Genomic DNA, 15,794 nt, shown 5'->3' with positions numbered 1-15,794 from the left:
GCAGCACTGCAAGTGAATAGAACTCACAGTGCAGCTTCCCTGCGGGATTATACGCACACGGAATATATCGCGTCTGAACTTCTTACAACTTAATAGCATATCAAAATGGGCACGAGCTGCAGGCGTTTGTTCTTGCTCTATTCGTCGTGCCGCCGAAAAGCAATCATGGTAATAAAGGGTTGCAAACGAACTGATCTAGTTTCGGTGAAGAACTCCAACGCATATATATGTTAGCCGCGAAGGCAATCCGTCACCGAGAGTCTACTTGTCGCGCTCAATGCCGCTGCCCTTCGCTCTCATCTTTATTCTACCGCAAGAGACATGTTAAAACAAGTGCCATTTTGCTTTTCGTGCCTCGTGGCGCAATCAACCGCACCACAGCTCGTAGAAATATTGGGAATTATGCCCGAAAACACAGCAATCGTCGCGCATCCAATGCAGACGGCCCGCGCTTTTGCCTACACCACGAAAGTCACTGCTGTCGCCAGCGCCACCGCATCTCCGCTGACGTCACGGGCTGACGCTTGTCTATAGCCTGATAAAGAGGCCTAGCGCGCAAGTTATTTTGGTAGCCGCGGCGATTGATACGAAGCCACGTGCAACGTAGAGAGGGAAGAGGAGTACGGGAGGTGCGGTCTGCCAGGAAACATTGGGGCGGCCCTGAAAAGGGCCGTTTGGATGCGCAGCGACGTGACGGCGTGGCGAACACAACGCCCTGCACTTGTCGGCCCTTTGCCGTGCACCGTAAACAGTGGTGCACTACGTCGTACACAGTGCCTAGTTATATGCTGCCCTGGATGCTGTAGCGATGCTTCTACTGTAGACATTTACGAGGGTTGCGGCGATGATCTTGGAGAGCTGATCGATGCCGCGATCCCTGACATGGGCTGCTGCGTACAAAGAAAATCCTTGGCCTCTTCGCAGCATACAGGAAACGGCGCTGTAAATGAGTAGAAAAAGTTGCATTATGAACATAGCGATTTGATGAATGCGCAACATATTACAAAACCTTCGACAAAGAAATCTGCGTTCTTGTACCTCAATCAGGGTTGAGAATGCGCACGGCAGACGTGCGCCTCCGCATAGCAGTCAGGCAGCGGTTAGTTGCCGACGGCGGATGTTTTCGTGGAGGTCTCCATAGCCGTGGCCGATTTTTTTTCTTTTTTGAACGCGAGGAGCGTCCATGCCACGAGCTGCTGCTGCACGAGGTCCTGGAAGCACGTGGGGAGAGACAAGCGACACAGCACTTATAAATAAGCAAAATGCGAGACAATTTTGCGCAATTTATACTTACCTTGACGGTGTTTGCGATCTCCCGCAGGTCGTCGCCATTATCAACGTCATTCCGCCCAACGTACAGCACGGATCGGCGTGCCGAAAGCGCATTCACGTAAACGTGCAGGCCCGCCATCGTCGAGCACCTCGGTGACCGAACGCGCCGGTGCCATGCAGATGCAGCAGCGAGATCCACAAACCGAATGCCGGAATGCCGAAATCGCGCGCGTTGCCAGAGCGGGGGGCACCTAACGATTCCCTAGAGCGTCTAGGGACGAAAAAAAAAAACAAGCAAACCCAATTTTTGACTACGTCACGTCCGGTTAAGCATCGAGCCCGACGCAAAAAACGTCACGCCAGGCCGCGGCGTGTCCCCCAATCAGCGTTTCCAGCCGAGCTACACCTAAACGCTTCTATGTGAAACGGGGTAATTGGCATCTGGGTTTGCGGCTTATTTCCAGAAAAAAGCAAATACTAAAAGTTATTTGAAGTCACATCCGTCGAGAGAATCATTGCATCCTTTCCACTTTGGTTCTGGGCGCGCATGCGCAGTTCACGGAGCCGGCTCTCTGCAAGTTCAGGCATAGAGTTAATACAAAGACTCGAGACCCGAAATCGAGAAAAAACTGCTCTCTGTGGCGTGCACAATTTTCGCAGAAGAGAGTCGAAAAGCTGGTGATGATGATGAGTCTGAGGTCATTCCCTTCGTATCGGGAGATCAACGGGGTCCCCCGGATCAGACCAAAAAAAAAATGTAAAAAAATAATAATAATAAAAACAACAAAACATTCACAACACGCATACACATTGTCGCCACACAAACACACACACACACACACACACACACACACACACACACACACACACACACACACACACACACACACACACACTGTGCTGTGGCAGTCACTGAGTGCGATGTTCAGTCGTTTGGCGGTCATCGCCGAGTTATTTGCCACCACTTTTCTAGCCTAGCCTTCGTCGTGGAAACACTTCGACTTGCGACAGCGTTCGTTTTGTCGCTTTTGTCGCCCGCCTTGAAGCCCAATGCGCACAAAAGGGTGGCGCCATCTGCAGGAGACAACCCGACTCGCAGTGGAGCACCAGGTGTTTTAGGAGCTCCTCATGTCTCCCGCAAGCTCTGCAGGTGGCGGCTTGTGCCTCAGCGGAATCATCGAAGCGCCGGCGGTACACGAGTGTGCGCAGAGCTCCGGCGCGCGCCTCGAAAAGAAGGGCACTACCCCCGCTGTTGTCGTACAGGAGTTCTGGTGCTTGTGCGTGCGGTACATCTGGAGCGTTGATTTGGTCTCCATAGCGGATTGCCAGCGGCCGGTCTCTGCTGCTTGCACCCGGGTCCGCACCGCGCGTCCGCTCTTGCGTTCAGTTAGCTCGTTCTCTTGGGTGGAATTTTCAGAGACTGTACTTGCAGCGCAACCGCTGTACCCGGGAGCACCATCGCGTTCTGGTCCCCTTAAAGTAGAGGTACCGATACACTCGTCGTGCCCATCGTGAGTCGGGTTATATGCGGAGCCGTTCCTAGAATGCAATTTTGCTGCTTGCCTCTCTAGCTTCGAACGACGACCAGCCGAGGCCACCCTGGATTGCCTCAATGGCAACTCGCCCGTGACACCCCAGGGCTACTCGGCCAACTTCGTGTTGTCCGCGCTCCAGCCAAGCAAGCGTAGAGGCCGATATGCACACCACAGCATTCGCGAATGTCAGGGCCGGAACGTGCACAGCCTTCCACAATTCGCGAACTATTACGTATCGGCTGCATCCCCACAGGCACCGTTTGCGCAAAATACAGCACACTCGCTGGGAGGAACGTCGCACGTGTTCTTCGTGTGCTGCATATACGTCTCCTTGGGCACTGATGTTAATGCCGAGGTACCTGTAGGTGGTGGTCTGGGGTATAGGCTCTCCGCCCAAGAGAGTGCTTCTCTGTCAGGGGAGATGTAATAGGCAGTAGCCACTTGCAGTGGCTAGTCTTGGATAGCCTGGGAGGCGCTGCTGTGCGCTCGCGGAAGCTAGCAGGACCTTCGGCACCCCGCCGGGGTGGCGCAGTGGTTACAGCGCTCGACTACTGTTCCCAAGGACGCGGGCTCGAATCCCGGAATCGGCGGCCGCTTTTCGATGGAGGCGAACAGCAAGGCGCCCGTGTGCTGTGCGATGTTAGTTCACGTTAAAGAACCCCAGGTGGTCTAAATTTCCGGAGCCCTCCACTACGGCGTCTCTCATAGCCGGAGTTGCTTGGAACGTTAAACCCCACAAACCAACCAGGAGCTTCGGCACGGCTCGTGCTGCGCCGTTAGGCTTACGCCGGGCTCTAATAAAGACTGTGTTTGTTAGCAGCTCTCGGGCTTCGTCGGCTACCGCTCAACAATCGCGCTATAGCGTGCTCGGATGATCCCCGGGTTCTTTTTGTCTTTCTTTACTCGATAACTTTAAACAGCTGCGTGCTGCGAGTCAGGCAGACAGTCAGATTTTTTTTTTTCTTTTTTCGAAACGTTTTTTTGCAAGAACTTATTCCTAATTCATACTTTTATATAATACAGCCTAACTTCGGATCAAGTAAACATTTCTTGTGCCTGCACAAAACCCCGACCAATCCGTTCCTGTGGGTATGTGCTTGAGGAGAGAAGAGGTCAGATTCCAACGTTAGTGCTAATTTACAAACTTCGCTGTCTTTTTTCTTTTCCTTTTATTCAATTCTACGATCTTGAATCTATTTTTTCTTTAGCTGATAATTGATTTGTTACAGTAATCCAGTATATGCAGTGCATTCGGCTCTCCACACACAACCCTAGCTAATCCCCCTCGTGGGTATATGTGCCATTTGCCAAGGAAGAAGAAGTCAAAGAAGAAGAAGAGGAATGCGTCAGCGGCGGTGCATGTTGGTGTTCCTGCGTTTCCGCCTCGTCTGATGAGCGCCAGGGCTACGAAGAAGCTCCGGAACCAGCACATTCAAGCTTTTGTACGGTGGCGGCCCCTGAACACACTGAAGAAGAGCGGCTACACAAGGGCAGTCGAGGTTGTCGCGGACAAGAAAGAGATCCTTGTAAATGACCGCGTCATTCCGGAGCGTTCTCTCTGCAAGTCATCCACTTTTGACAAGATGTTTGGACCCGAAGCAAAGCAGATCGACATGTACCGGGCGGTCATGGGGCCCACCATAGCCCAGGTCATGATGGGCTACAACTGCACTGTGTTCGCGTATGGCCAAATGTGCACTGGCTACACCTTCACAAAGAGTCAACGATCAAATGCTCATCTGGGCTGGGTTAATGACCAGCTAGCCGGGATTATTCCCCGCACTATGCATCAGGTCTTTGAAGAACTCCAAGCACAAGACATCGAGTCCACTATCGAGGTGTCCTTCCTCGAGTTCTACAACGAGGAGGTGTTTGATCTGCTGAGTGCACACGAGGGCACATCGATACACAAGATCTACGAGGACTCTGCTGGAAAGGAATTCGTGATAATCCAGGCCCTCGAAGAAATCATGCGCAACCGTCAAGAGGTCTTCATTCTTGAGAAAGCTGCAGCTAAGCGCCAACCTGCGGCCACTCTGCTCAACGCAACCTCGTCACGCAGTCACGCCGTCTTTGCAGTCACTGTCCGCATCCGTGAATTGACTGATGATGGCGATGAGCTGGCCAAAACTGGACAGCTCGACCTGGTTGACCTTGTGGACATCGAGAACATAGGCTGCTTTGGCGCTATTGGCCGAGGAGCCCGTGAAGCAGGCCACGGCGACCAATCTCTTCTTACTTTGGGCCGTGTCATAACTGCTTTGGTGGACAATGCAGCATGTGTGCCTTACAGAGAAAGCAAAGTGACGCGGCTGCTGCAGAGCTCCTTGGGCAGCCGCTCCATGACTTCCATCGCTGCGACAATCTCACCAGACATGTGGAACCTTGAGGAGACCTCGAGCACCTTGGACTACGCCCACCGGGCCAAGAAAATAACCAAGCAGCCAGAGGTAAACCAAAAATTTACCAAGAAAGATCTTATTAAGGAGTACAGAGAGTATATAAGAGGATGCGGAGGGACGTCGCAGCAACCAGTGACAAGAATGGGATCCTTGTGGACCAGGAGAACTATACAGGAACATAGAATGCAGATCGAACGGCCAGTCACAGAAGATTCTGGAGAAGGAAGCTCAGACTGAGTCTCCGACAGAAAAGCTATCAGCAGTTAATCAGCTGTGTTATTAAAAATAAAAGCAGACAGTTTCAGAAACGACTATACAGCTCCTGCCACAATCCGGGAAATGAAGATGAGCTTGGATGCAACTGAGCAGGTGCTGTCTAAGACGTCGATTGAGAGAGACAGCAGACTGCCCTTGTTTGCGTCCGGAAGCTGCACTCACTGCAGCTGCTGAGGAGCTTGTGTGAGACGATCGACATTGACTTGCTGTATCATAAGCTTCACCGAACATCTGTCATCGGTCAGACCAACAAGGAAAGACAGTCTGGATTCGTGGAGAGCTCAAAGGACCGCTTCAGCCAGGTTGAGACTAACTCACATTTCAGTAATTATTGCACTGTATAATCTTTTTCATCGAATCCACGTATCTGTGCCTGTCCTGCCTATTAAACTGCATTGAAAAAGTCGCCACTCGGCGTCATTCCTTAGAGGCGTTGGAGGATCATTTGCAACACTCTGCAGCCGATTACAGGAACTGCTGTTGTGGCATACACTCCTAAAGCCAGGGAACTTGCTGATGAAGGTACTGCAGCCAACATGTCCACCCATTGCGGTAGTCCACAGTCGAGGCTCCGCAGCCTAGATTGTGGAGAATACCCCAGCATGTTTCGGACGCTATCGTGTGGTCGAATGTTCCCTGGTTTCAAATTTTGCCCAGTTTCGTTTTGGTCTTTTTCTTTCCTTGACAACTTTAAACAGCTGCGTGCTGCGTGCGAGTCAGGCGGCAAGAGTTGTAGGGCAGAGAAGATAGGCCGCTATCTCATTCGTGGAGGAGGAGGAGGAAAAACATTATGTAAACTTCCTTTTCTTCCTGAGTGGAGCCCTCAGTCCAGGGCTCCATGTGCCGCCTCAATCCTGCAGGCCCGCCAGAACAGCTGGCGCTGGTCTTGCGGTTTGGTGCTGATGAAGCGGTCTCAGAAAGAAATAAATACACATCAGTCCATAAGCCCATGGGCCACGGCAATCCTCTCGGCCCGCTCGTGGCCACATACGACTCTAAGGTTTTGTCTTTTTAGTGTCCTTGCCCATGTTACCTAATTCGTCTAGCAAGGTGATTATTTATTGTATAGGTGAATTTAACCCTGTGATTCCCAGCTTTGCATGAAATGTGGATAATATTCGTTTCTGCTCCTATAACTGTCTGCATTCTTCTTCTTCTTCTTCTTCCTTGATATTTGGCACATACCCACGAAGGGGGATTGGCCAGGGTTCAGTGTGGACTGCCAAATGTCCTACACAATTTGAATTAGTATAATGAAATAATTGACAACTAAACAAAAACAAAAGATTTAAGATCACAAAAGTTATTGAATGAAAAAATATGAAGCAAAAATTTGGAGTTTTGTAAATTTGGAATGCAATTAGCAAGGGAATCTGTCCGTGTGATGTAGTTATGTAAGTACTGACAAATTTGAGGCAACGCAAATCCTTTCGCACTCGCACCGAAGGAGAGTAGAAGCGGGACCGATAACGTAAATCCCAAGCGTGCAATTGGAGTTTCTAAATGCACCCTCTTCTGATGTGAAAACCATCGGCAAGCGAGAAGGAAGTGATCAATATTTTCAATTTCACCGCAAGCCTCACAAAGGTTTGTGGGGCTGATCCCGCATCTACATAAATAAAGATTTAAGCGAGGAATCCTGCATCTCAGGAGAGTCATCGTAACCTCACACTGCCGTGATTTACATGCTCGAACTTTCCATGAGTATATGAGGTGCTGGTATTCGGCTGTAGATAGCAAAGATTCATTGCATGTAGCGGCTAGGTATTGATATCGCTGGAAACGGGAGATTTTAAAAATGATGATATTAGGGATGGTACATGGAACAGGTGCCTCAAGAGCTGATTTAGCCAGGAAATCTGCCGCTTCGTTGTGGAAAATACTGCTGTGTCCGAGGACCCAGATGAAGCGTATTTCTTTCACCCACCCCGGTATGAAATACTTTAGTGAGCGGCTCAACAGAGCATCCCGTGCTGACTCCAGCGACAACAAAGCAGAAAGAGAGTCTGATAGAAAAATTATTTTTGATTGACTGCAGGGAACTTTTAGTAGCGCTAGCCCATTGCCATAAACTCTGCTAGAAATATCGGTGTGTAATCCGGGACACGCACCGAAAAACTCCAGGAAAGAGACTCCGAAAAAATTCCAATCGCAGCTTTGTGCGCAATCACAGACGCATCAGTGGCAATTACAGTGTGATCAGGGAACTTTTCAAGGTGTTCACATAGGAGGCTGGATATTAGACTTGAGGGCAAGTGCTTCACATTAGATGGAAATATAGAATCATAATTTATATCCACAAAGGACGTTGCGCAACCAATAGGACATATAGAAGCAAGGTCCACACCAATGTTTGTTAAAATGCTGTGCGTATAAACAACTTGGGGCTTGCAGACCCTTGGCCACTGGTGAGTGAGAAAGAGTGCGGGGTTTGACACAAAAATAGGTATAGCCACACCGGGAGTAGTCTCAAATGATCGCAAAAATGATCTGACAGTTAGAAGGTGGAAACGGGAGTTAAGGTCCGGGATGCGGGCCTCCAAGTACAGAACAGTGGTAGAGACTGACTGTGGAAGCCCTAGGCAGAGGCGCAGCGCCCGTCTTTCCCTAAAGAAAGCGGCTTAAGTCTTCAGAATTCGTGGCGGGTTGGACTGCTTCGTTCTTTAAAGTGCACTCTTTTACGTCTCGCACTGAAATAACTACGGTGCAGAATCGACACTGCGCAGCAGATGTCGCCTGGCACTGTGGAGCTTTCTCGGAAGCATGGCGGATCGTCCCTGTTAGTCCTCGCGCAATCGCGTCAACTTCTAATGGCGCGTGGACTTTTGGTTCCTTTCGCGACTCCGATAGAATGTCAGCTCGCATGAGCGCATCGACTGCACGATAGCCCATTTGCATGAATTAGCTCCGATTTTTGGCGGCCGCTCTGAGCGTTCGTTTCGCTGCCCATCCGACGCACGCGCGCACAGTTGCCGGAGGAGGCGGAGGAATGGTGGTTGGGGTGATGTGACGTGCGCCCCTTTTGCGGGCCGCCGTGCACTGCGCGTGGTCGGACTTGGGGACGACGGATGTCACGGCCATATGCGCTGTTCGTTGGGCAGACTTTATATTCCGATCCCCTCGCCCTCCCCACAGTCCTCTGGCAGCGGCGGCACCCCACCCGCCGCGATGCGGATGAATGGGGCGGGCCAGTGGCAACGGCAGCAGCAGCAAAAGCGAGGACGGGGCGCGCACCCCCGCTGCCGCATGCGCGACCTTTGACAAGGCATCGGGGCGAGTCGAGACTTTTTTCTTGCTCCGTTCTAGCTTTGGAAAGCGTCTCGTTTTACTATGGTTAGAACGTAGACAAGTCCGGGGTGCGGTATCGTCGCGAGGAGGTTGGAGGTATCATGCTAACGAGATTAGCCGTCTATTGAATTGGGCAGCGGAGATAGTTAGCGCCGGCGATGTGATCAAACTGTCTCTGGCGAAACAAAGGAAAAAGAAACTGCAGATCCCGGCCGATCTCGAGTATACCTTTCGAATTTCGTTTTATGTTTGTGTCTTTTCTTCGTTTTCTTTTCCTTTTCTACAGGCTGATTTGCTTTATAGCTTTCTTCTTTTTGAGTACCGTGCTCCTCCTTCACATCTGCATTCTGTCGAGAGTGGAATGGTAATGACGAAACGCAGATAACTTGAAACAGTAAATTTCCTCATGTTCTTTTGCGGAACGCGCAGAAGGATGTACTCTAAGAGCTGAGAGCACATAATGTGGCCTTGAAGGAGCATGTAAATAAAAAGTAAATCTACTCTGACACGACGGCAGTTAAGAGAAGGAAGATTCAGTGGGGTACTCTTGGTGGAGCGAGAGGAGGAAATTGAGCAAGGAAAGCGATATCGAAATATCCGTAAATTTTTTTGCCGTACTCTGTCAACCTTGTTCCAGTTCGATTTACAGGTGTCACTCCAAACAACCGACGCGTACTCCAAAAGCGGCAAGCATATGGACAGGTACAGCTTTAGGAATGAAAGTGGAGTACGGAACTCTCTCGAAAGTCTGCAGACGAATCCGTGTGTCTGCATAACCCGCTGACCAATGCGTTTAGTATGAGAGGAGAAGCTGGAGGGTGCGGTCAAAAAGTACACCAAGGCCATTAATTTCATTAACCCTATCCAACAGCACAGAATTCACAGAATAATGGTAGAGAAAGCTGTGCCTTTTACGAGTAAATGAGACAACCCTAGTATTGGAAGAATTGAGGGTAAGTCGATTCTTCGCACACCAATCAGGAAAAGCAGATATGTCTGATTGCAACAACAAGCAATCTTGAAAAGAATGTATCACCTTGAATATTTTTATATCATCAGCATAAAGAAGAAACGGGGAGTTCTTGATGACGGAGGAAACGTCATTAATAGAAACGGAGAAGAGAAGCGGGCCTAATACAGAACCTTGAGGAACTCCGCTGGTTGCAGGATAAACGAAGGAAGTCTGTCCATTGACACTGACAAAGCAGGAGCGATCAACGAGATAGCTACGTATGAGGGCTACGAGTGAGACTTCGACACCAGAGAGTAGAAGCTTTTCAAGTAGTAATGAGTGAGTAACAACGTTGAAAGCTTTGCTCAACTCACAGTACACAGTGTCAACCTGCCCTCTCTGAAGGACTGCTGCAGAGCCATATGTCATAAACGTGACTAGGTTGGTTGAAGTAGAGCGACCCGACATGAAGCCATGTTGATTCGTTATGATGACATGTTTGAGATGGAAGGAAAGCACATTGTGCAAAGCTAATCCGAAAAGCTTAGAGGTTGCACATAGAAGAGAAATCGGACGATAATTAGAAACAGGAGATTTGTTTCCTGACTTGAAGACAGGAAACACGCGTGCTATTTTCCACACGCGAGGAAAGGCAGCATTTTTCAAACGGTTATTAAATATAGCAGTCAGTACTGGTATACAAAGATACAACTGAAGGCTTTTATTATGGAGGCTGGAATGCCATCAGGTCCAGGAGACAAAGATGGTCTCAGACGCTTAAGACTCGCAGTTAATATCTTCCCGTCAAAGAGAAAGGAATTAGATGGTGCACCAGATGGGAGGCATACGGAATCGCAGTGTGGAGGTTTGTATACGTAGGAAAATGTTCGCCAAAAGTGTCGGCAACATCCCGAATTTCCGACCCCTGAGAGTCAACTAAGTTGATGCTGGAATCCGATTTAATAGAACGCTTGCGAGCGTACCGCCAGAACTTACTAGGACGATTTGTGCCACTCCTCTCTAAAGACCCGCTTGCGTTTGGAAAGAGAACGCAAGCGGCGAAACTCATCTGCCCAATTGTCAAACCCGGGGCGTTTTGCTTTACGATGAGCCCGTTCCTTAAGTTTTAACGCCCGTTCTCAGTTCTCTGGAAAACCAGAAAGGAAACTTCCTACGAGTAGGAGTATGCAGAGGTATGTACTGATGCATACCATTAAGAACTATTTCAGTGAAGCGACTGACTTGTCCGTCGGCATCACTAATGTCATTTAAAAAGGACCAGTCGACAAAAGAGAAGAAATTGAAGAGACCGACATAGTCACCACGTGCATACGCGAAACGGGGCGAATTAATTCCCCGTCCGATCTGAATTAGTAGAGGGTGAGGCAGAGACAAAAGTAGTCACAAGAAGTGGAGGGTGAAATTTGTCACAGCGAGTTAGCTGTATGTCGGAACTCTAGACTCGAACACTTTCAAAATTCGATAGACTGATGTCAAGAATTACCACAGCAGTTTTCAAGGAAATTGTGCTGCTGCAAAGAGTTAAAGGCTATAAAATCAAGTAGAGTGTTACACTTGCTTAATATGTAATGATTATTGTGAGAAGAAGTAAATGAGTTCCATTTGATACCTGCAGTATTAAAATTGCCTAAAATGAGAAGTTTGTGTTTGCTATGACGAGTTATAACATGTTCGATTCAGAGCAGAACATCATCATAGGCTGGAGGAGGAAGACTCGGAGGAATGTAGAAAGCTGCAAGTAGAAGATTTTCATGTCGATTTAAAGTGAGCTCAAGCCACACACATTCTTGAAGTTTCCAGATTTGACCGTCGACCACACTGCAAAGAACTGTCAATAGCAATGAGCACTCCCCCTCCTCTTTGTTTTGGTCCTGTTTCAGGGCGGTCGCTTCTAAAAACAGAGTAATTATTAGGAAAGAAATCACTGGAAGGGATATCGCTTGACAGCCAGGTTTAGGTAACTACAACAGCGGTGTAACAACAGGCCAAAACGCTAGAAAAGAATTCAGATTCCTTAGTCCGAATACATCGGGTGTTTTGATAGTTCAGTTCAGTTCAGTCGTGTCCGACTCTTCGTGACCCTATGGACCATATCACGCCACGCTTTCCGGCCTCTCGCTATCTTCCTAACATCACATAACTTCATCTGCAGCGCCTCGAGGATGCTATCTAACCATCGCGCGATTTCAACCCTGCCCATGATGACTTACGGAGTGAAACACAAATGTGGTAAAAGAAAACAATTGCAGTTCCAGTTGGAGCCAGTAGGAATTCATCAGGGAACCAACTGGCATCAATCAACTGAGAATAGTTCCCTTAAATCAATTAGACGAGGTTAATTATCACCTGCGCCGTCGGAGTCGATGATTACTATATGTCTTGCGCATATGTCATACCATTTCAAAGAAAGAACGCGCGAAAATATCGTGTCTGCAGCCCGTGCCATTCGGAGCTAGAAGACGAAGTGCGAGAGGTGTGTTGAAGGCTGCGACGAAGAGAAAGAACAGGAACCAAACACGAGGAACCGTTCATTTTAAAGCGACCTGTACGATGTCGAAGGAGGAGACTTTTGGATTGGACCCTGCAATATGGGTTCAATCAGTCAGCGACGGCAGACGGCTGCCTGCCACAAGCACACTTTTTCTCTACGGTGAGCAACAGGGCGAAGCCAGCGTCGACAGCGGCCTCAACAGTGCGGGCGTCAACTCGGCCCACCCCACTGACGGTGAGCAAGTTCGTGCGTCAAATGACTGAACTCAACTGCTGCAAAGTTGGCGCTGAAGGGTGGTTGGGCTCCCCAGTTCGCCCAAAGCAAAAGGCGGAGGCGACATACAGTGCAAAACGAATAAAAACGAGCGAGGTTGGTAGTGTATGCTCAACCGCGTTCCTTTTCCCCGTGCGCGTTCTAACTGAACCATTTGTGTGTGAGACGCTCGTGCGGACATAAAAGTTTATTTTGCCTGTGCTCCGCGGTCGATCTTTCTTTTGTTTGTTTCTTAAAGAAACATAAACAAAGCCCCGATTACACTGCTTTCGATATGATTTCTCCGCGCATTTAGGACCATCACACAGTACCTTGACTTCAGATGATGCGCAAAAGCCGGCACTAGCTGTGGAATCAGCTGTTTTATAGTGCCTAGAATATACTGGCTAGTGTGACGAGCGCCCGCGCTTCCCTATGGGCGAGGATGGCGCTATTTGCAATGAAAGCCAATCGTTAGCGGCAGAGGGCGCTGCTTGTCAAGAGGGTGCCACCTGAGCAGACGACGCAGTTTTCTCTCTTCAGAATACGGCAATCTGTTGGTGTTGTGCGTGCGTGTTAAACCTGCTTCTGGGCCTCTTTTGCTTTCACGAAGGTGCAGTAGTTTATTTACGGAGTAGGTGTTTGCTCATGCGAGTCGTTCCGCACTTCTACCTGCTCGGCGACGATTGCATCGGTTTTTTTTTTTCCTCGTTTTGTGCGCGCGTTCTGTGCTCGCCTGTATCCCTTCTTTTTTTACTGTGTCGCCAGTGGTGAAGCGCGGTTCCCGATTGTTGTTTCCCCAGTGCCTCTAACTAAACTGCAGAGAAAAATGCCAAAGAGAAAGCGGTGGTGCACAGAGAAGGTCTTTTTTGGCAAACGGGGCTACCGCTAGAACAAGGAGCGTACGTATTACTGCGCTATCTGATGCTACGTAAGTACGCATTCTGTACAATAGGAACGAAGCATCGATAGAAATGACTGAAGGTAAACGGCAACTGCTTTTGTTGGCGAGAAACATTTTTAGAGCATGCACTTATATTAACAAGGATGCAAACCTGGGCGAGTCGGTAACGGTGCTCCATGGCAGTGTGTAGCGCAAAGAGTGCGCTACAGACAGCACCTGTGTTGTGTACCTTTTCTGTGTCCCTCGATTGTCATTTTGCGCTACACATATGTCATATGGATGCAGTTATATATTAGGCGCATGTTTCACCGTAAGCGCGGCATTACCAACGAGCTTCATCGCGATTAACCGGCCGCGTCTCGTGCATATTGCGTATCTGAGAAAAAAAAAAAAAAAACTTCATCAGCTTCTTCATTCAAAAGATGGTGACTTCGGCAAAACCTTGTGCAATCGCAGGCCGCGATGTACCTTAATTAGCCGCTGTAAGTAAAGGTTCCTCGTTTGTGTTCTGCTGTTTTTTTTTTTTCTTTTTATTCAAATACCTCACGGGCTCCGATTGGAGTAATATGTGAGGGGGGTTACATAACTGGGGTGCGAAACAGAAGCATGTAGAAGATGGTTATTTTAACATCGTTATTTTCAAACCGTTAACATTATACCCTCCACACCTTGTGCCCAAGACGGCACCAAAAGGAAGGAAAGAAACATATGCGAGCAGCAACCACCTCGTAAACGCCATAAGCGGGACGCAGGGACTGGACCCGGCGATTCGGGCTCGGAAATCAACGAGGGCTCCTGTTTTCTCGAAGCTGGCTTTCAAGACTGCAACGACTCCTCCGGCTCCAGTGAAGCGGGCATTGTGGGTGAACAGAGTGGCAGCCAGGCTACACTGCAGACACCTAACCACCACGGAGGCCGTCATTCGTTTGAGGACATTCTCATTCCGGTTACATGGATGCGGATACCTTCCGTGGATAACAGCCGAGCTTATGCTTAAGACCCAATAACTTTGAAAAGATGAAGGTTGACCTTGCATTCCAACTTTTTGGAGATGAGGTTATTAAAGGACTTTTTTTTGCAATGGCGGCATGTGGAGACTATATACACTCGGGTGCAACCAACAGAAGACTTCGTCACGCTAATCAATCGCCTGATACGAGTAATGACCTCCAGGATAACCAAGCGTGCGCTTAAGCCGGGTAGCCCAGACATGCGTTTCTTGGAAGACTTTTTAGGATATCTGGACAAGTGGGAAGAACATGCCAGCATTGCCTTCCACTCGCATTGTCACCTTTGATTAAACATGCTGCCTTCGTTCTATTAAACCGAATCTGTGTTTCGTGACTTGTATTCTTTGAGTTTGAATTCCTCCAAACGCGAAAGCTCTCATGTGCGTTTACCGGGTTAGCGTGTGGCTCACGTACCGATTGAGCTTTCAAGTTCGAGCAATCTGTACAAAGCAATTCGATATTAACATTAGCATGTTAAAACGTTATATCAATCCTAAGCTCCTGAAAGAGCTCTAAAACAAAGTATTAAACGTGAGCCAAAGCAACGCGCAGCTCCCTTTCCAACTCTCAGCAGCGCGGCGCAATGTGCGCGAGAAACCTGCTCGCACCCTCTCGCACCACAGCGCCGCTATGCGGCCGCCGGCGGCTTTCATTGCTCTCCGAGCCATCCCAGCCGGCGCGCTCGACACACTAGCCAGTATATTCTAGGCACTATAGCTGTTTTACTGAAAAGCGCCATTTTTACGGTTTGATGATGATGATGATTTATTGACTCTACCCTTCGTATCGGGCGGGCACCATGTTGGCGCCGCAGTCGTAAAAAAAAATCATAAACAATACAAAGTACCATAGACACAACACCACACTTAACTCATACACACACACACACACACACACACACACACACACACACACACACAATTTAAAAAAAAAAAAATTTACGGCTTGCGTATTGCTGTCCACCACTCCGTGAGTCTCCTTTTGGACGCCTGCACGAAGGGAGTTCTGTTCGCGCCACTCTCGCCACCACCCGGAGGACAGTCCGGCGGGTCAAAATCGAGCGCCTGCGCGAGTGTAGCGCCCTCTGGGAGCAATGTTTTGAGGCATGCGCACCGCAGCACTACGTGCTCCATCGTCTCGGATTCAGCACCGCACAGCCGACACAATGTGCATGTAATAGTCTCATCGTACCGGCTACGGTGGGCAAGCGTTTTAAGGGCTCCTGCTCTTGCTTCAAAGAGCAGAGCACTGCCGACGCTGTTGTCGTATCGATGCTCCTGAGCTATGTTCCGCTTGTGGTTCCGGTAGAGAGTCAGGGTGGTCTTGCCTTCCATGCTGGCGCACCACTGTAGGCGTTCGGCTTCCACCACTCGCTCTCGCACTTCGGCAGC

The 15,794-nt window shown here is 49.2% G+C and overlaps 1 pseudogene; it reads left to right on the top strand.

The window, feature by feature from the left end:
• Positions 1–4,146: 4,146 nt before the first annotated feature.
• On the top strand, positions 4,147–12,500 carry LOC146170961 (kinesin-like protein KLP2 pseudogene; annotated as a pseudogene).
• Positions 12,501–15,794: the final 3,294 nt, after the last annotated feature.

The sequence above is a fragment of the Amblyomma maculatum genome, unplaced genomic scaffold (assembly GCF_055883805.1).
Source record: "Amblyomma maculatum isolate TAMU_Amacu unplaced genomic scaffold, ASM5588380v1 scaffold_24, whole genome shotgun sequence".
Taxonomy (NCBI): domain Eukaryota; kingdom Metazoa; phylum Arthropoda; class Arachnida; order Ixodida; family Ixodidae; genus Amblyomma; species Amblyomma maculatum.
Note: the sequence above shows the minus strand (reverse complement) of the source record. Positions and strands in the feature narration are given on the sequence as shown.